Consider the following 22,598-nt stretch of genomic DNA (forward strand, 5'->3'; position numbering starts at 1 on the left):
AATTTTGAAGTTTGTGGAGTTTGACATTTTAATGAGGTGTTTAAGAGAAATGGTATATTTTCAAATGGATTTTTTTTGAATACCTGTGTTTTGGTTGTCAGTTTTTTGAGTTCCTAGGATGAGGAATGTTTTTCAAGTGGAGTTTGAGTGGATGTATGGGTTATTTGTTTCTTTAGCGAACATTTCAAAGATTATTGTGTTATTCTGGAGATTCTGGCTATGCTGGTGATACATCGTATAGGCGCACTAGGATACATGAGAGATAAATAAGTGGCCCTGGGGCATAAAACTAGCTATGGAGATTGTCATAAACTCATCGAGTCATACAGAGCAGAAACAGACCCTTTGGTCCAACTTGTCAGTGCCAACCTGTTTTTCAAACTAAACTGGTACTATTTGCCCGCATTTGGTCCATATTCCTCTAAACGTTTCCTAATCATGTACCTGTGAAGTATAAGGAGCATGAAGGGAGATTATCAGGGTTTTGGGAGGGTACATGGAGATTTGGTGGTGACTGAGGGGTAAGTAGAGGCCTAGAGGGCATAATGGCCACCTACAGAAATTGGACAATGTCCCACAGAAAGGAAGGTTTTGGCATTTACCTGCCTCCATTTCAGCTCAGGTCTACTTCTAGAGGGGGCAGCCTTGACTTCAGTCTGTCCTTGACTCCTTGGAAGGGGAAATACAGGCAGTGCTTTGGGAGGGGGGCATTTGGAATGCTTGCCTTCCCAGAAAGAAAGCTGATTAGAAGCTGACACTCTCTGAGGAAGCCCATCCCACATCTAAACTAGCTTTGCTGTGGGCAGTATTGGTTCAGTGTGGGACTTGCGCCCTTCAGCGAGAGGGACTCGCACTTATTCAAAACGGTAACTGTTTCAAATGGTTAATATTTTGCATTAAGATCTACCTAATCTGATGATGCCACGTGGGCCTAGGTAAGGCATAAAGGTAGAACAGTTTGAACCTTGAAGAGTGGAGACCTGAATCAGAAATGTCCTCATTGTTTTAGTGACAAATCTAAACCCACTAATTTCCCAGCAAGCAATCAGTGTATTAACTGGACTTGAGATTTTTACACATTGTTGAAATGGAAGGCCAGAAGGAGAAAGGGTACTTCAAAATGGAGGCATCTCCTCTGTTAGATTTATAAAATAACAGGATAGAGCTGAACTATCCCAATGGTACTTAAAATGGTGGCAAGTGTCTCTTATGGGGTCCAGTCAATCATCGCATGAGGTGAATTTTCTCTCTTGATCTTATGTTATTATCTCATTAATGATGTAACAGAGTTGTTGGGTATTTTTCTTAGGGAATTGTATGGTGAGAGAGGCAGAGTGCATACAACTTTCAGGACCTTCCAGCGTCCACACTTCTGGCACTGTTTCTAAAGCCCTATTGCACACCCATACAGGCGCTGCAAGCCAGGAATGAAGAGGGACACCCCGCAGTGCACAAGTGTAAATGCCACCATCTTCTCTCTGTTAGCTCACACTCAAGGGTCAGCACTCACTCTAACTCTACCGATGCATACACATCATACCAAATGGACTACAACCTTCATGCATCATGTCTATTTGAGGGCTCTCACCAAACTGCTCCTTCCAAAGTAATCCTCCTTTCTGTCTTCTACCACCCCTATTCTCTCACTGGTGACACCTCACCATCTCTCCTGGCTCATGGATGACCACTATGAGCCCTTGCTTCCACTTCCATCATCTCACTGATGGAAAAGCTAACCTAACTCCCTGACTGATGTTTCAACAACACCTGGCTGACCTACCTTTATTCCCCAGCCTGCTTGGAATAGATCTGCAGGACTGGCATGGCCAACTCCTGCACTGTAATAAGATGAGCTCTTTGAATGATGCACCGGTACCCTGTGACTGACTATAGTTCCCCTTCATCCCACTGAGAGCCTTCCCCTTTGATGTTTGCATGTCATCATTTGTTTGAAACAAGTGCAATGCGTTAGCTGCATTAGAATGAGAAGGCTTTGGTCAGAATGCAAATGAGATTTAGCAGAATGGATCCACGGATGACGCACTTCTGATTTGAGGGAAGATTGGAGATTTTGGTCCCGTTCTGCTTAGAGACCACAAGGTTAGGAGAGATTTGATAAAAGTTTTCCGAATCAAACGGATTCTGGACAGAGTGGATGCAGGGAGAATGTTCCTACTTAAAAACAGATTGAGGATCAGAAGGTGCAGTTTAAACGTGCTGTGTAAAAGAACCAAAGGTGTTGTGAGAAACAAATCTTTTCCACCCAGGAAGTACTTAGTGCCAGGAATGTATTTCCTGGAAGTGTAATGGAGGCAGGTTCAACTGAAATATTCAAGATGACATTGGAGGATTGGTTAAGTGGAAATGTTGTGTGGGGTTATAGGGAAAAGGCAAGAGATTTGTACAAAGTGAAAATGCTCAGAAAAGACATAAAGGGCCAAATGATCTCCTACTGCACCATCACAATTCTATGAATCTGGGATTCTGTAAGTGCTGCAGCTCTGACACTGATGCAGCATGATGCCATAAAGTGACAATAGATTGACCACTCAGCATGCAATATTAGATATGGTCATGAAAATCTCACAGCACTTATATTGAATTAAGCCTGTGGTTCATGTCTGATGCCAGGATAAGAATTTGGTTAGCTGCAATGACCAAGTACCAGCTCCATTTTATTCTCAGGAGATTATGCCCTCTAGTTTCTTGGTGGAGTACAAAAAGGATGAGGATGAGTTGAGATGAGGCTTTAATGAGATCCAAATAAATGGAAATAATGTCGTTTCTACTCAAGGTTGAGAGTTTGAAGTTGCCATTTGAGGATGGAAGAAAAAGTCAGAATTTTTCTGAAAGCTGTGAGGCTTTTTTTTTATTCTCACCCTAGTTTGTTATCATTTTCAACGTTATTGTTGCCACAGGGACTTTGTAACTGGGCAATCAGTGTCGAAGCTGTGATGACACGGCTCTGGTCCCGCAGGGAAATCAGTGGTTGTTTGTGTAATCATGGCAGGCACAGAGGATTTCTAAGAAACTCTGCCTCCCACCCTTACTAACTCACCTCTGCTAATATAGACTATTCCGAGCGCGTGATAGGGCAGGGGAGCTGGCACACTAGCCAAAGGGATCATACGTCAATGCTTTCTGACCTCTAATTATATCCACTGCAGAGGTAAAATTCAAGCCCATCGTTTCCAAATTTGAGAGACCCCAAAAGAACTTGACAGTAAGCAGAGGTAGTAGGTACTGCTGATGCTGGAGAATCTGAGATCACAAGTGTGGAGCTGGATGAAAACTGCAGGCCAAGCAGTATCAGAGAAGTAGGAAAGTGAAGTCTCGGGTCTAGACCCTTCTTCAGAAGTGAGGGAGGGGAAGAGGATTCTTAAGTAAATAGGGAGAGAGGAGGAGGTGGATAGAAGATGGATAAAGGAGAAGATAGGCAGAGCAGAGACAGACAGGTCAAAGAGGTGGGGGTGGAGCCACTAAGGGTGAGTGTAGATGGGTAGTTAGGGAGGGGATAGGTCAGTCCAGGGAGGAGGAACAGGTCAAGGGGGCAGGATGAGGCTATTAGGTAGGAGATAGGGGTGGTGCTTGAGGTGGGAGGCGCGGATAGGTGGGAAGAAGGACAGGTTAGGGAGGCAGGGATGAGCTGGGCTGGTTGTGGGATGCAGTGAGGGGAGGGGAGATTTTGAAACTTGCGAAGTCCACATTGATACCATTGGGCTGCAGGGTTCCCAAGCTAAATATGAGATGTTGTGCCTGCAACCTTCGGGTGGCATCGTTGTGACACTGCAGGAGGCCGATGATGGACATGTCGTCTGAGGAGTGGGAGGGGGTGTTGAAATGGTTTGTGACTGGGAGGTGAAGTCATTTATCGTGAACTGAGCGGAGGTGTTCCACGAAGCGGTGCCCAATCATCAGCTTGGTTTTCCCAATGTAGAGGAGACCACACCGGGTACAGCGAATACTGTATACCACATTAGCAGATGAGCAGGTTAATGCGAAAGGTTTTCTTGGGGCCTGGGATGGGAGTGACAGGGGAGGTGTAGGGGCAGGTGTAGCATTTCCATGGTTGCAGAGAAAAGTGCCGGGTGTGGTGGGGCTGTGGTGGGGAGTCTGGAGAGGTCGAGGGAGTCATGGAGAGAGTGGTCCCTCCAGAAAGCAGAGAAGGGTGGGGAGGGAAAAATGTCTTTGGTGGTGTCAGATTGCAGGTGGTGGAAGTCTCGGAGGATGATGTGTTGGATCCAAAGTTTGCTGGGGTGGTACATGAGGATGAGGGGGATTCTCTTTTGGCTGTTATTGTGGGGTGGGGGTATGAAGGATGAGCTGTGGGAAATGTGGGAGCCATGGTCGAGGGCGTTCTCAACAACTAAGGGGGGGATGTTGCGGCCCTTGAAAAACAAGGATATCTGGGATGTCTGAAAGTGGAATGCCTCATCTCAGGAGCAGATGCGGCAGAGGCGAAGGAATTGGAAATAGGGGATGGCCTTTTTGCAGGAAGGTGGGTGAGAGGAGGTAGTTGTGACAGTCGGTAGGCTTGAAGTGGATGTCAGTTTCCAGGTGGTTGCCAGAGATGGAAACAGGAAGGAGAGACAGGTATTTGAAATGGTCCAGGTGAACTTAAGGTCACGGTGGAAGGTGTTAGTGAAGTGGATGAACTGTTCAAGCTCCTCGTGGGAGCACGAGGCGGCGCCCATATAGTCATCGATGTAACGGAGTTAGAGGTGAGGTTTGGGGCCAGTGTAGGTGCGGAAGAGGGACTGTTCCACGTATCCTACAAAGGGGCAGGCATAGCTTGGGCCCATGCGGGTACCCATGGCCAGCCCCTTTGTCTGTAGGAAGTGGGAGGAATCGAAAGAGAAGTTGTTGAGGGTAGGGACGAGTTCAGCTAGGCGGATGAGGATGTCGGTGGAGGGGGTCTGGTCGGGCCCTGCAGGGTAGGAAGAAGCAGAGGGCCTTTAGGCCATCTATATGGGGAATGCAGGTGTATAGTGACTGGACGTCCATGGTAAAGATGAGGTGGTGGGGACCAGGGAATCGGAAATTTTGGAGGAGGTGGAGGGCGTGAGTTGTTGTCACAGGTGTAGGTGGGGAGTTCCTGGACCAAGGGGGAGAAAGTGGAGTTGAGATAGGTGGAGATAAGTTCGGTGGGGCAGGAACAAGTGGACACAATGAGTCGACCAGGACAGTCAGGTTTATGGATTTTGGGAAGGAGATAGAAGCGGGAGGTACGGGGTTGGGGAACGATGAGGTTGGAGGCTGTAGGTGGGAGGTCAACTGAAATAATGAGGTTGTGGATGGTCTGGGAGATGATGATTTGGTGGTTGGGGGTGGGATCATGATCAAGGGGGCAGTAGGAGGAGGTGTCAGAATGTATGGTTTAGAAGGGGTGGACGCTAGGAAGTTGTTTCCGTTAGGTGGGGAGACTAGGACCCGTGGGCACAGCCTTAAAATTAGAGGAGGTAAATTTAAAACTGAAATGACACAACATTTCTTCAGCCAGAGAGTGGTGGGCTTGTGGAATTCAGTGCCACAGAGAGCAGTGGAGGCCGGGATGTTGGATGCCTTCAAGGCAGAGATCGACAAATTCTTGATCTCAAAAGGAATCAATGGCTACGGGGAGAGTGCAGGGAAGTGGTGTTGAAATGCCCATCAGCCATGATCTAAATGGCGGAGTGGACTTGATGGGCCAAATGCCTTACTTCCACTCCTATGTCTTATGGTCTTATGGTCTTAGGAGTCTGTAGAGTTCAGCACACCATGCTACAACTGCACCTCCCTTGCCTGCGGATTTTATGGTGAGGTTGGGATTGGAGTGGAAGGAGCGGAGGGCTGCACGTTCTGTGGGGGAGAGACTGGAATGGGTGAGAGGGGTGGAGAGGTTGAGGCGATCGATGTCTCGACAGCAGTTGGAGATGAAGAGATTGAGGGAAGGTAAGAGGCCTTGGGGTGGTATCCAGGTGGAGGGGGTACGTTGGAGGCAGGAGAAGGGATCAGTAAAGGGAGGCTCACAATTAACAAAGTAAGCGTGGAGACAGGGGCAGCGGAAAATCTGTTCAACGTCCAAGTGTAAGCAGTTATCACTGAGTAAGCAGACAGCTTTCTTCTGCCGCAGAAACACAATGAACTAACTGCTGTTCTTTCTAAGGTCTGAAACTATGACATTTATGATTAACACATTTGTCAGCCACACACTTAGGTAAAATTCAGCAACGATATCATAAGATATATCCAATGAACACAAATTTTCACACTACTGTAGTCATGAATCCTCTTGTTCGTCTTCATTCTAATCAGTCTGTTCCTTCTTCCTTCTTATAATGAACCCAATCTCACAATTAAATGTACTTCAAAATATAATTGAAAGTAAACGCCGAATCATTTGGTTTTTCAAGGCAATCCTTACATATACAAGTTCAAATTTCTTGAATGTACATGAAGCCTGTCAGTGCATTGGCCTATGATAGCACCTAGCTATATAAGATATTGCATGACTCCTGTATCATTTTTTCGTTAGGAAGAAAACAAGTGGCCATGCTATCTCAAATGCACTCATGGGCTAGGTTTTCCTGAGGCTTTTGCCTGTTCGCAAAAGATCATTGACATCAAAAAAGAAAATGAAACTGCCGGTGTTATAAGAAATCAGTTTTAATTAAAAAATAATCAGCAGCTTACATGAGATTTATCATATGGAATATAATAATGTCTACCTTAGGCAAGCCAGAATATTATACAAGAAAAGTTGCTGGAAAAGCTCAGCAGGTCTGGCAACATCTGTGAAGTTAAAAAACAGAGTTAACATTTGAACCTTCTGAGGAAGGGTCACTGGATCCGAAATATTAACTCTGTTTTTTCCCTTCACAGATGCTGCCAGACCTGTTGAGTTCTTCCAGCAACTTTGTTTATATTCCTGATTCACAGCATTCGCAGCTCTTTCAGTTTTTATTACACAAAGCGAGCTTGTTCTGTCGCTAAACACCTCTTTAGCATGTCACTTAATAACAGAGTCAGCTGTGCTTGAGTTAAAGGCAGCGCATGGGAACAGTAATGGCTTTACTGTTTGTTGGCAGTTAGAAAATAGAACAGATTGTTTGTTGAGAAATTTTAAAAAGGTCAGTTATTGTTTTGGACTGTCTTTATAGAGAAAAGGTATCCCTGAACCACTTGTAATGATTAACAAAGCCAATAAATCCCATGAATGATACATTTTGAATGTTTACAAGGCAATTTTTGTTTGTCTATGAATATTTATGATTTACAGTTGATTCTGCAAGGAGAATTCTCCTCTTTAAGTAGAATGCAATAGAATACTATCAGAGATAATGGGAACGGCAGATGCTGGAGAATCCGAGACAACAAGGTGTAGAGCTGGATGAACACAGCAGGCCCTATCAGGGTCTAGGCCCAAAATTCAGCTTTCCTGCTCCCAAGATGCTGCTTGGCCTGTTGTGTTCATCCAGCTCTACACCTTATTATCTCTGCAATAGAATTCTGCTTTTCCTAAGCATCACCAGCCCTGCCATTTTCCTGGGTCAGGGTTCACTGCATATACAGACCATGCTCTTGCAGGGTTGTTACCATCACCAGCAAGCTTGTTTTCTGCTCTACTTCAGTTTTGTAGGTATCAGAGATTAATATCCATAAATTATGCCAACATTTATAAGTGTAGGACTAAACCAGTCATTATTGGCTAAATGGTAGTATTGAAAATGCAAAGTTTTAAATGGAAATAATCTAAAGTGGGATCTCTCAAGTTCTAAAGATTTCTAATGAAGCTTTACAGAGAAAGATTGTTGATGCAGACATGGAAACAAATGGTCTTTTTTTGTTTGTGTGGGTGGGTACATTGTGTCTTGTGCATGCTTGTCTTGTTTCTGTCAATTCCCAGCCTTCCATTCCTTACTTCACTGTTGCAAGAGCATACTTTCCCGTGTTGCTACTGTGCTTGAAGCACAAGTTAAGAACCAAAAAAGGACAAGACCCAGTGGAGGTCAAAATAAATGTCTTCAATTTAGCCTTAATTGTTGACAAAAATCTCAAGTCAATTCGAAACGACAAGTTTCTTCTAACAGAAGAGTTAGCTGGCTCTTGAGTAACTGCTTTCCTGCTACTTTCTCACAGAAATCATGTGAAGTTGCATGGAAAGGAATGCACTCCATCTCTTGGGTTCTGTTCCTCATTGTCATTTATGCTGGGTAGAGAACGAGCTGAGAATGGGAGATTACTGTTGGGGTATTGAGGTGGTATTTTTGTATGGGATCAGAAGAGAAATTACTCCTACCAATCAAAACATTCCCCAAAAGTATACTCTGGTTGCAGGCTGCTAAAAGCAAAAGCAAAAAGCTGACCAGCTACTGTACAGACCTAGAGAAAAAAGGGCTGAAAGTCTTAACACCAAGACAGGAATTGGAATCTGTGTGTAAGACAAAAATGGCTCTGCCCATAATGAGCTCCTTGATGGCTGATAAAACTGATTTGGTGTTCATACATAGCATTTTAACGTTTATACCTTTTCATACCTTAAATACCATCAATTTATTTGGGATCATCTACCATTTGAACTTTTGCATATGTATGAACACATGATTCAGAAGAGAAATAGTTGATTCAGCATCTCAAGTCTGCTCTGCCAATCAATAAGACCTTGCTTGATTTGTTTTGGATATTGTGTTCCCATCTATCCCCAATAGCCCTTGATTCCCCTGCTGAACAAAAATCAATCCAACTCTGCCTTTAAATTATTCAATGACCTCAGCTCCACTGTTTTCTGAGGCAGACATTCCATGACCTTCTGAGAAAGGGATTGAGAAAAAATCCTCCAAATCTTTGTCACCAAAAAGTGACCACTATTTTTAAAGTGTGTCCTCTAGTTGTGGATCCACAAAAGGAAATATCTGTTCCATGTTCACTTTATCAACATCATTCAGGACTTTATACATTTCAATCAAATCACCCTCACTCTTCTAAACCTCAATGGAAACAAACCTAGTCTCTCCCACCCTTCCTTACAAGATCGCAAAGGCAACAAAGGTAATCCAGGCATCCATCTAGTAAAGCTCCTCTGAACCATTGGCTATGCATGGACTTTTACCTAAATAAGGAAATCCAAACTGTGTACAGTTTTCAGGAGTGGTCTCAACAATGACCTGGACAACTGAAAGCATAATGCCCTCACTTTTACCGTCACTTTTATGCTCAGTTCCTCTCATAATGAATCTGTAGTATTTCAAAGTCCATTTCTGAACGTATTTTTTATGAAGTTGAGAACAGATCAGAAGTTTTTTTGTTAATTCTACCACTGTACATTGATGTTTTTCAGTCCCTATCTCTGCCTCCACTTACTTTTGCTTTTTGGCTACAGCTCAGTGATCTGTTCTGCCTCTCTGGTATAGACAGAGCCTGGTGTTTGTTCTTTATTATAAATTTTTTAATAAACCTGCTACTGTTTTGCATTAGATTACTCCCCTTTACTCTAATATTAGTTGGCTAGCATTCAGCTGCTTGAGCCCCATCTTCTAGAATTTCCTTCTCTTTAAAATCTACATGTAATAATTTTTTTTCACACCTCTTGTTATTTCCAGCTATTGCTTGGCACAGCTTATTCCTAAAACCTCCGTGAAACATACAAAACATTTATCTGCTTTAAAGGCAGTGTACATAATTCATTTGTCATTGCTTTCACCTTTGTTGTCTTCTGATATACAGGCACTAGACAGTAGTGCTTGACGGATGACAATGTGATCCAAACATATCCAAATATAAACACTGCACAAGCCATTAAATGAGAATTAAATGAGAAATATTCCGGAAATATTTTGTGCAATGTGCTTTCAATACCTCCAGAAAAATGACTGTACTTCCTAAGTAATTCGTTGGTTGTGAAGTGTTTTTAAATCCAGTCAGAAGGCGATAAGGAGCTATATAAATGCAAATTTTTCTCATTCAGCATTAAAGTTGTTGTTATTAAACAAAGCCCATTCAGTTCTGAAAAAGCAGGTTTATGTACTAACATAGTGCCTTGGCATTCATAATCCATATGGATTGAAAGCATGATTCCAAAATACATTAATAGCGTTTCATACATGAATACAAAGAATATTAATGCCCTTTTTAAAATTAATGATGAAGGTTTATTTATTGAATAAAAATTGAAAAATCAAAAAGCTCATTACTGGACTTGAAGCTTTAACAAGACAGGTTCAAAATCTCGACTAACATAATTTAGGTATCTTTAATCTATCTGTAGCACTTCACAATAATGAGAGTTGGGGTTTCTGGCAGCACTGAAGTCTGTGATAAATTATAGTTGATGCAAGCCACAGTGCTCTGTGCAGGAGTGGGACTAATTCAGTATAAATAATTTAATGAGTGCAGAGCTGCAACTATACTTTAGCAGAAGAGAATGACTCGTAAAAATAGATCAGGGAGCAACATATTACCGGCTGTCAAAGTAGAAAGCCCTGCCTAAGAAGCATCTCAGTAGAACATTAAGAGTTGTAAAATGTTGCAAAATTTGATCAGTGAATCCAGTTGTATGAAGCAATCTGTTTTTTTAGCAATTGCTCAAAACACTAAATTCTCTTCATTAATGGCAAAAATATTATGGAAATAAATGAAAAGTATGAAACCATTGGCAAAAATAAATGTGACTTGTCTTTTTTCATTGCGCTTTTGAATGGAAATTGTTCATTCTCCAGGTGGGTACCTCAAGGCACTACTCTGGGTCCTTATGAGGAAGAAGCATGTGCAGCATACAGCAGGTTTCCCTATTTCTCTGGGCCTTGTCTTCATTCCTGAGAACGAATGGCTGGGTCAATGGAGCGGAAGCCTGTGTGCACATTCAGCAGACCTTGAGGGTGTTGCATTTGGCTGTTCACGGCAGTTGCCAACCTGTTCATGGAAGCAGCCAGACAGTCGCATAGTTCATTGCTCTGCTGCAGTTCTAGGCTGTGAGGACCATTGCCTCCCTGTCTGCTGCTCCTGTTTCTCCCTGTGCATATAGATAAAACTGCTGATGCCACCACCATGGGGTCTCCTCCTTCCTAGGGACTCAGTCCTTGAAGTGAGCAAGACAACTTCAGAATGCCAGTGTTTGTCTGGGAGCAAAGCTTGCTTTGAAGAGTGACAAGGGATGCAATGTTTCAGCAGATATCTGTGGATTGGTGACTTGTTTTGAGAATGTCAGATGGTAATAAGGAGCAGGAGTTGGACATGAGTGATGCCACAGAGACTGTGTAGTTAGTTAATGAGGCATGTTTGGTAAGAATTGGCAAGAAACCTCACCAGACCTCCAAGAATCCCACAAGAAAACTCAACACAACTTGAACATAGCCATAAAAAAGTAAGATTCAGTCAAAAATCTTTTGTATTCTGTCTTGTCTGGACAGGCCGATGGGTCACTTGACTTGTTGATAGCTCCACTGGCCATACTTGTCACAAAACAGATTCTATCGCTTCAATCAGCATCTTATTTGCCAATGTACAATCAGCTTCCTGGGACTTATTTAGGTTAAGCAGGAGCATCTTCCTTGCACCAAAATCACCTGGGTCAATATAAAATCATTCAATAGCCCACCTTGTTATAATTAGATGTACTTTAGTTTTAGTTACTCTTGCTTCACTATGTGGAGTTTGTGACTGTAGCATAAAGTGCAATCCTCAACTGGTGGTGATCTGCCTGATTTGCTCATTTCTTCACATTTCACTTTTGTCTGCTTTCCTCTCGAATTGCATTTCATTTTTTGATAAGGGAAGATGACTAAGGAAAAGAACAGATGAGTTGGGCACCCATTACCTTCTTCATGTCTTTATAGGAAACACAAGTCGTCTTCCTGAAAGATCCTCTCTCCATCTATTCCTGATCATCCAATCAAGGTGCCCACAAATGGTTAACTTTAATTAATGTCAGATAATTCTGGAACACATGAAAAGTATACAAATAAGAAATGCAATGAAAATCTGACCAATTCAGTTACATTTCACAGATTATATCTGTGTTAAGGAATTGAATTACTTATGGACAATGTAGGATCTTTAAGAAAAAGAAAGAAAGAATGGTGGCTGCTGGAAATCAGAAACAAAAACGGAAATTACTGTAAAATTTTAGTAGGTCAGGCAGCATCTGTGGAGAGAAATCAGAGTAATGTTACTGGTTCGGTGACAATTCTTCAAAACTGATGGTAGCTAGCAAGATAGGTTGGTATTTATGCAGAAGGTAAGGTGGGGAGGAGGGTTGTAAGGGGTAAATGATAGGCAGAGATAGAGTCCAAAGAGAGAGAAGAAAAGTTGGACTGTGAGTAAAGGTCAGTTTGGGAAAATGATTAGCTGCAAATGGGGACTGTTACTGGCTGACAATGGAATGTTTGTGGTAACAGCCCATGTGATGACAAGGTCTGGTATATGGCAGTTGGGTTAACGATATGAGAGAAAGTGCACAAGCCCTTCTGCACCAAATTTCAGCGCCAAAATGACAGTACTTCTCTGAGTGCACAATGGGCTCTTAAAAACAGTGTGAGTGCAAGGGATGCCCGTGAATTCCGGGATATCAAACTGAATGCTGAGAATGGCATGTGGTAAGATTGGGCTGGAATTGGACGTGAGATACTCTGTAGAGCTGGGGTAGGTGGTTAACGAGGTGACTTTGGTAAGATAACTTGCCAGGACTTGCAGCAGAAATCCCTCCAAAGAACTCAGACTTTGCCAGAAAAATCGTTTTACCTTTATGCTATAATATTCTTCTTTATGTTTTGGAGATTCAACAGCATATACTGGTATGACTGAATTCTGGGGTACCCAGATTTTCTCATGCCTCCCCTATATGTCACAGAGTTTCCCTAACTCACTCTAAAGCACACTGACACTGAGACTAGGACTCGAGCGCACAGTATTAGAGTAAAGGGAAGCTCTTTTAGAACGGAGATAAGGGGAAATTTCTTTAGCCAGAGTATGGCTAATCTATAGAATTCACTACCACAGAAGGCTGGGGAGGCCAGGCCATTAAGTATATTTAAGACAGAGATAGGTAGGTTCTTAATTGTCAATGGGATCAAGGATTACGGGGAGGAAGTGGGAGAATGGGGTTGAGAAACTTACCAGCCATGGTTGAATGGTAGAGTGGACTCGATGGGCTGAATGGCCTAACTTCTGCACCTCTGCCTTATGGTCTAGAGTCTTAAGGACACTGAAATGGGTTGATTCAAGATAGGGAATTTTCCCACTTTTCTGATCAGCCAGGCTAACTGCCTCAGCAAAGGTTCTAGTGGCCTTTATATATGCTCATTGCTTATGTTAGTGGAGGTCACTTGTTTCCCCGAATTCAATCATAATATTCATTCAACAGAAAGCTGAAGTGTGATTCTTTATTTTGAAAAACGTTTAATACCTTTTATCAGCAATATTTTAATCATAAAATGTCTGAAGGAGGAAACAAAGCTATAAAACAAATTTTCAGAACTGTGCAGAACATGCAGCTGACAGTATGAAACATTGTTACAAAATTTGGTGCAGATCCTAGTTTTTCAGTGGTGTGCTCATTTACTATTAAAGTTGCTGTTACAGTTTATATTCTTTTCCACAAAACCCGTTCAGTTTCCTAGCCAGAAACACGTTACTACTTCATCAGGGAGACTGTTGTATTCAGAAGGCTTAGTGATTTTTTTTCATCATATTTATCTCAGTAAATAATTCAGGGGAACTAGAATCCAGTTTTCAACTGATGGGAGACCAAAAAGAAATAGTTACTGCAGTTAGCAGTGTATTGCTATAATTTTCTTGCTATTTGAAGCATTTTAAATAGAAAATACTTTCTATTATTAGAATGGGTGGTTTACAACCTGGAACTGAAAAAACTCACTACCTAAGCAGTCAGATAAAAAATATACCTTAAAAGATCACTGCAATCTTCTCTCAATGAAGTGCATGTGTTCCTGTTCTTAGCTTTGTCTGCTCATGTGGTGTGTATAGTGACCGGTAAGGTGAAGGGGAATACCTCTTGTGGAATCCACATCCGATTTACGCAGTGTGTTATCTTCTGGTGAGCCCTTCAGCCGAGCTTAATATGCTGTCATATAAAATTTACCAAGGCATTCTTTTAAACTTATAGTCTATTTGAATGCATGTGAATATGGCATGATGTGATTTCCCATCCATATAAGACAGATTGTGCTGTGCAGTCTGCTCACCCAACTGGAGTGGGCATAAGAGGTGTGCGCACATACTTTGAAGTTCTCAAAGTAGGATTATCCAATTTGTAAGCTTCTTTCACTTTCATTTCTCAGCATTTTTTTTTGCCACTGCCCCCACCTTTTGATTTTATACTCTCTTTAACATTTCCTTTTAAATTTATCCTTAGAATGCCTCAGGGCTGGCAAAATGCAGGGAATGTACATGTAAAAACAGAACTGTATATCATCCTAAATATCACCTGAAAGCCAAATGTAATTGAATAATTTATAAGCCATCAAGAGAAATTTACAAAATAAGGAATATAAAGAACAAGGCGAGTGTGAGTCTCACTTATTAAAAATTCACTCATAGAATGTGGGTGTTACTGGAAATGCCAGGATTTATTGATCATCCTTAGTGGTTCATAACAAGGAGCTAATGAGTTGCCTTCTTGAACTGCTACAGTCCATTTCGTGTTGGTAGACTCACTGCGCCATGAGGAAGAGAATTCTAGGATTTTGGCCTAATTACACTGAAGGAATGGCAATATATTTGTATGTCAGGATGATGTGTAGCTTAGACAGTATCTTGTAGATAGTGGTGTTCTCATGTATCTTCTGCCATAGTCCTCCTGGATGGTAATGGTCACAGGTTTGAAAGTTGCTGCCTAAGGAGCTTCAAAGAACTACTCATGATCAATGTTCATGGTATATCCGAGAGAATAAGCAATTTCTGTGCTAATCACAAAACTACCTCAACATAAATCATGGGATTTGGCTTTAATGCAGGTGAAGATAACATTTCATGTTTGAATTTATGCAGGAGTCAAGGAGGTTTACCAGGGAGATTACAGTCACAACAGCCATTCAGTCCACACTCAATATTGTGCAACTAGATTATATTCAGATTCTACCTAATGCATTTGCATGGCAAAGGTGGAAGATAATTGCCTGGTGTGACCTCTGGGTCAGGAAGAGGAAGCAGCCTTAAAGCACTGCCATCCACAAACAGACCTGTAGCTAATCAGCTCTGCAGAGGCTGTGTTGCCAGTGGCATTCCAGTTCATTGTCACTGGCAACCTAAAAATTATTCTTCACTCATCCGATATGGGCATCACTGGCGAAGCCTGCATTTATAGCCCATCCCTAATAGTCCTGGAGAAGATGGTGATGAGTTGCCTTCTTCAACTGATACATTCCTTGGAGTGTAGATTGCTGTTAAGGAAGGAGTTCCAGGGATTTGACCTGGTGACAGTGAAAAGGCACAATATTGTTACCAATCAAGATGGTGAGTGGACTGGTGGAGAACTTCCAGGTTGTGGAGATCCCGTATACCTGCTTCCCCTATCCTTTTTATAAAGTAAAGATTGTGGGTTTGGCAGGTGCTGTTCGAGGAGCCCTGGAGGAAGGTGGTGAACTGTGGAAAGTTGAGGATTGCAGAAAATTGAGGATTGCAGAAGGTGTTGGTTTGTGGAAGGATTGGGTGCCAAAAAAGTGGGCTGCTTTGTCCTGTAGGATGTCAAGCATCTCGAGTATCATCGGGGCTTATTTGCTGCATGATTCTCAATCTCTGACCTCTGTTGTAGCTACAGCATTTATAAAGCTAATCCAAGTTCAGTTTCTGGTAACTAGTAATTTGCTGAGGGATTTAGTAGAGGTAAGACCATTGGATGTCAAGGGCCATAGTTCGATTCTTGAAATGGCACATGTGTGGAATGAATGTTACTTGTCCTATACATTCTCAAAAGTAGATACTGCCCAGGTCTTGTTACATATCTAAATGAGCTGTTTCGGCATCTGCAGAGTCAGGAATGGTACTAAACATTAAGCAATCATCAGCAAAAACCCCAACTTCTGAACTTAGGATGGAGGCAAGTTCATTGATGAAATATAAAGAAAGTAGCACCATATGGGACACCAGGGTGAGGAATCTCTGCAGCAATGTCTTGGGATAGAGATGACTAACCTCCAATAAACAAGGTAAAGCCACCATAGTCCCAGAGGACCACCCTCTCATTAGAGAGAAATGTCTGGTGGTTTAACCTGAGGGTCACCATATCTCAGGTGAGGGGAAAGGTCCTTCATGGTAACCTCAGCCAGTGGGGGAATTAAACTCACAATGTTGCAAATCAGCTACCCAGCCAACCAAGCTAAACTGATGGAGTTTAAAAGGATGACGGGTATTCAGATCGAAACATATAGAGTACAGTGAGGCCTGGATGGCGTGGACATGGAAAAGATGTTTCCACTAGTAGGGGAGACTAGGACCTGAGGGCACAGCCTCAGAGTGAAGGTGTGATCCCTAGAGCAGAGATGAGGAGGTATTTCCTCTGCCACAAGGTGGTTAATCTGTGGAACTCATTCCTGCAGAGAGCTGTGGAGGCTAAGACAATAAGTATTTAAGATGGAGATTGATAGATTCGCGATTGGTAAGGGGATTAAGGACTATTGGGAGAAGGCAAGAGTGAGAAACATATCAGCCATGATCGAATGGAGGAGCCGACTCAACAGGCTGAATGGGCTAATTCTACCCCCATATCTTATGGTCTTATGCCCCATTAAATGTAGCTACCTTCTGGCTATACTTCTGGGTGAAAAAGATTTTACTCAGCTCTCTGTTTAGCCTTCTACCTTAAACCTATGTGTTTTGGTTATTGATCCCTCCACTGATGGAAGAAATACCTTCCTATTTACCCTATCTATCTCTATTATCATCTTATAGACCCCTGTGAATCTTTGCTGCTCCAAAGTAGATGAGCCTAACCTATCCAATCTTTCCTTATCGCTCAGGACCTCCAGCCCAGGCAGCATTCTGGTCCATTCATTGCAATTTATGCTTACTGGATCTGATTTTTAACTTCAGTTTAATATTTCTACCAGAAGTATTCTCTCAGATAACATTAATGTATTTATGCTCTGCCACACAAAGATAAAACCAAAGAAAATGAATTGTAAAAAAATTATAAGGAGGGACCGGGAGAGCATGGGTAGTTGGAACCATCACCGGTTTATCCTGCAATATAATTCTGAGTCCAGACAGATAAATACAGCGGAAGTATTCTCTCTCTCTGCTGCCCATTAGACATCTTTTGAAGATAATCAGTCTGACTTCAATTCATATTGCGTACAAGGCTTTGACACAAGCTAGTGTTTCACGCAAAAAAAAATTGCCAGAACGAAATCCATTAGGAAATCATAGAATACCTATAGTACAGATAGAGGCTATTTGGCCCATTGAGTCTGCACTGATCTGCTGAAGAAAATCCCACTCTATCCCCATAACTTTTAATTTACCATGCTTAACCCAGCTGGAATGCACATCTCTGGACACTCCACGACAATTGAACATGGCCAATCCACTTACCCCGTACATCTTAGGATAATATCACATAGATCCAGCTTGGCTTGGTGTTTCCTGAACGAGACCCTGGCTGACTACATCAAACAGTCCTTCCATGGACAGCTGTTGCACTGTTAGACCTTTTGGACAGAGAGTCAAAACAAAGACCCATGTGTCTGCTCAGGTAGGCAGGGCAAACCCATTGAACAGAATAATGAAATTGTCCTCGTGTTTCAACCAATATTCCTTCCCACATCAAGACCAGCTGAAAAATAGATGACCTCAGAATTTTTGCAGTTTGCATAAACGTCTTGTGCAAAATGGTCCGATGATTGTCCCATAACAAAGGACTGATTTTCAAACTGGTAAAGATACTTCACAGCTGCAAGTTTTTGTACGTGACCTGATGAGTTAAGGAGCATTGTTCATGCTGATATAAATGTTATTTTTTTCTGATTCCAGCTGTAATTCTGTCCAACACTCATAAATCAAAATCACCTCACCTTATTGAGCGAAAGAAAGCAAAACGCAAGTAAATTTAAAAAGGGTTAAATGCTTAATTACTCAGTGTCTTTTCTTACACTTGCCTTATTGAGACTGTGGACAGTACGAACATATAGACCTTTAGAGTATCAGAGATAATGGGAACTGCAGATGCTGGAGATTCCAAGATAATAAAATGTGAGGCTGGATGAACACAGCAGGCCAAGCAGCATCTCAGGAGCACAAAAGCTGACGTTTCGGGCCTAGACCCTTCATCAGAGAGGGGGATGGGGGGAGGGAACTGGAATAAATAGGGAGAGAGGGGGAGGCGGACCGAAGATGGAGAGTAAAGAAGATAGGTGGAGAAGGTGTGGGTGGGGAGGTAGGGAGGGGATAGGTCAGTCCAGGGAAGACGGACAGGTCAAGGAGGTGGGATGAGGTTAGTAGGTAGCTGGGGGTGCGGCTTGGGGTGGGAGGAAGGGATGGGTGAGAGGAAGAACCGGTTAGGGAGGCAGAGACAGGTTGGACTGGTTTTGGGATGCAGTGGGTGGGGGGGAAGGGCTGGGCTGGTTGTGTGGTGCAGTGGGGGGAGGGGATGAACTGGGCTGGTTTAGGGATGCAGTGGGGGAAGGGGAGATTTTGAAACTGGTGAAGTCCACATTGATACCATATGGCTGCAGGGTTCCCAGGCGGAATATGAGTTGCTGTTCCTGCAACCTTCGGGTGGCATCATTGTGGCAGTGCAGGAGGCCCATGATGGACATGTCATCAAGAGAATGGGAGGGGGAGTGGAAATGGTTTGCGACTGGGAGGTGCAGTTGTTTGTTGCGAACTGATCCCACCTCATCCCACCTCCTTGACCTGTCCGTCTTCCCTGGACTGACCTATCCCCTCCCTACCTCCCCACCCACACCTTCTCCACCTATCTTCTTTACTCTCCATCTTCGGTCCGCCTCCCCCTCTCTCCCTATTTATTCCAGTTCCCTCCCCCCATCCCCCTCTCTGATGAAGGGTCTAGGCCCGAAACGTCAGCTTTTGTGCTCCTGAGATGCTGCTTGGCCTGCTGTGTTCATCCAGCCTCACATTTTATTATCTTAGACCTTTAGAGTATATAGTTTTGCATGTGAATCAGCTATGTTTGTATTTGACAAAAGGAAACATTGTTATTTCTTGTTTCATTGAAATCACAGCAAAATAGTGAAGGCAATATATCTAGGATTAAATTCGACTGCAACACAGAAAGTAAATTGTGGAATTTGTCCGCAATCCGGTGAAGTACAGAGAGATATAATAGCCAGCCACAGAATGTAGTTCTTGCACTGAACTTCTGGCTGTCATTCTTCTTAGTAAATTTCCTGTTAAGAATTTACCCCAGTGACTGAAGATCAGCAGCAAACACTGTGTATATTTATAGCTCAACCAGATATTTTTAGAAATTCCCATTTATATTGATGAGCCGCAAGCAGTCCTTTAGCAGGAATTTTCTGACCTTGATGAATTGATCACTATAATATTGAGTACCACGTCTACAAGTTGATTATTATCTTGGAGCACTTTTGCTTAAGGGCAGATGCTGAAATAGACTTGTACCATATTTAATATACAACAATGTTAGATAAAGATGTTCAAAATTACATGCTGTCCAATTAAAGTGAGCAGCTACATGGCAGATCAAAAGATTTGTCAGTTGCAATGGAAATTGTGACTATTTACATTTCTCCAGTATTGATAGAAATCCCAGTGTGCAGCATTCCTTCTGTGCAGATTCTATTTTAAGTGAAGCTTAAACAGTCCACACAAGCGTAAGGAATACAGTATTCCAAGACCATGTGGTGTCATGGGTTGCAATAGTGTTTTGAGTTCTATTTTCAGATACCCATTACAGCCAGCACTTTGAATGTGAATCTATAGCTAAAATGTCATACATTCTGCAAATTATACCCAATGGAAGCCTGCAACTTTGCATCGATAAGACCTGTTGACCACGCCAAAAAAAATTAAAATGAAATTAATTTTTAAGTATTTTTCAAACCCATGACATGTTAGAATTGATTTAACGATCCATTTAGGGATTAGTGCTAACAAGATCACCAGTTTGTACTGAATATTGTGTACAAAAGTTTGCACAGCTGTGGTAATGGCCCTTACTTTAAAAGAAGTTCATGGATGTCAGAACAGATATCTTTTCTCTCGGGATTACTTTGTTCTGTCATTATAAGCAGATTGCAAAAATTAATTACTTTGAATTAAGTTTATGTTTGTACATTGTTTATGGAGTTTTCAAAAGTTCAGACATTGTGCAGTGCGGATATGATGGAGGGAAGGTCATTGATGAAGCAGCTGAAGATGGTTGGCCTGAGGCCACTAACGTGGGGAACTCCTGCAGAGATGTCCTGGAGCTGAGATGATTGACCTCCAACAACCAAGACCATCTTTCTATGTGCCAGGTACTGGCTCCAACCAGTGCAGATGGTGCCCCCAAAACCCATTGATTCCTGTTTTGCTAGGGCTCCTTGATGCCACACTTGGTCAAATACAGCCTTGATGTCAAGGGCTGTCACTCTCACTTTACAGCTGCAATTCAGCACTTTTGATCATGTTTGAATCAAAGCTGTGATGAAGCCTGGAGCTGAGTGGCTCTGACATCAGTGACTAGGTTATTGCTGAGCAGGAACTGGTTAATAACACTGTCGATAACAGCTTCCATCGCTTGATTGATTATCAATAGAGGACAGATAGGTGGTAAATTGGCTGGGTTGGATTTGCCTTGTCTTTGGTGGACAGATCATAACTGGGTAGATGTCAGTGATGTAACTGTACTGGAAGAGCTTAGTTAGGGGAGCAGTAATTTCTGGAGTACAAGCCTTCAGTACTATTGCTGGGATGTTGTCAGGGCCTATAACCTTTGAAGTACCCAGTGCTCCCAACCATTTCATGATGTCATATAGAGTGAATCAAATTGACTGAAGACTGGTCTCTAACCCTGGAGGACACTGGAGGAGGCCCAGTTGAATCATCCACTCAACATTACTGGCTGAAGATTGTTGCAAATGCTTCAGTCTTGTCTTTTTTACTGATGTGCTGGGCTTTTCTAACAGTGAGGATGGGGATATTTGTGGAGCTTCCTCCTCCAGTGAGCTGTTTAATTGTCCATGACCATTGGAACTGGGTGTGGCAGGTTTGCAGAGCTTAGATTTGATCCATTGGTTGTGGGATCACTTAGCTCTGTCTATCACTTGCTGCTGATGCTGTTTGGCATACTTTGCCAAGTTGCGATCACATTTTTAGGTATGCGTGTTACTGCTCCTGGCATGCCCTCCTGCAGTCTTCATTTGTTTCACCCATGCCAATTCATGCTCAAGATAATGTTGAGCAAACTTACTGCCTGATCCCTAAACTAAACCAAAAAAAGCATGCATGGTTAAACATTCTATATCATAGATCCTCAGTTGTTTTCTTTCTTTAACACACTACTTAGCTTGCTGCAGCTCAAGCGGGAATGAACTGAATGATAGCAAATGAAAGGGCAGCTTGGCCTTGAATAAAATGTTAAAAAATTATTGAAATCCGAACTCCAACCCCAACATGCCTCCCTCTCGTGTTTTACAGAACAAGGACAACAGACAAGCAGTTAACCTGATTCCAGGAGGTGGTTGCCAATTTAACTACGTTGTTGGGGCTGGTAAACTCTCATTTGACCTTGATAATGGGAACTGCAGATGCTGGAGAATCCAAGACAATAAAATGTGAGGCTGGATGAACACAGCAGGCCCAGCAGCATCTCAGGAGCACAAAAGCTGACGTTTCGGGCCTAGACCCTTCATCAGAGATGGGGATGGGGTGAGGGTTCTGGAATAAATAGGGAGAGGGGGGAGGCGGACTGAAGATGGAGAGAAAAGAAGATAGGTGGAGAGGAGAGTATAGGTGGGGAGGTGGGGAGGGGATAGGTCAGTCCAGGGAAGACGGGCAGGTGGACTGACCTATCCCCTCCCTACCTCCCCACCTATACTCTCCTCTCCACCTATCTTCTTTTCTCTCCATCTTCAGTCCGCCTCCCCCTCTATCTCTATTTATTCCAGAACCCTCACCCCATCCCCATCTCTGATGAAGGGTCTAGGCCCGAAACGTCAGCTTTTGTGCTCCTGAGATGCTGCTGGGCCTGCTGTGTTCTTCCAGCCTCACATTTTATTGTCTCATTTGACCTTCTTTGGTGCAGGTGTTGCTGCAAGTGGCTTGGTTTCCCAGTATCTGCAAATCCAGGGACTGAAGTGAGGTGGGGATGGATTTTTGAAGGGTTTTGGTGTTTTCAGAACACTGGTGGTGTGAGCCAGGAGGAGCTTCAGTATTCCATCCTCAGTCCATTGAGCATATCCCGATCACACCACCCTTGCACAGCACACTTCCCTGCTCCAAAATATGCAGAACCCAACAGGGTTAGGGATCAGGGTAAAATATGTAATGATCAATGCATTTCACTTTTCCAGAACTTTGCATTTGTATCAGTTTTACAGATGTTTTGTTCACAACTTAGAGCCTTAATCTCCTGAATAATCCTCATCACTATCTTTTAGTCCTTCCCAATGCATCAGCACTCTTTTTAAAGGGTTCCCAAAACA

The sequence above is a fragment of the Stegostoma tigrinum genome, chromosome 25 (assembly GCF_030684315.1).
Source record: "Stegostoma tigrinum isolate sSteTig4 chromosome 25, sSteTig4.hap1, whole genome shotgun sequence".
In the NCBI taxonomy this organism is placed as follows: domain Eukaryota; kingdom Metazoa; phylum Chordata; class Chondrichthyes; order Orectolobiformes; family Stegostomatidae; genus Stegostoma; species Stegostoma tigrinum.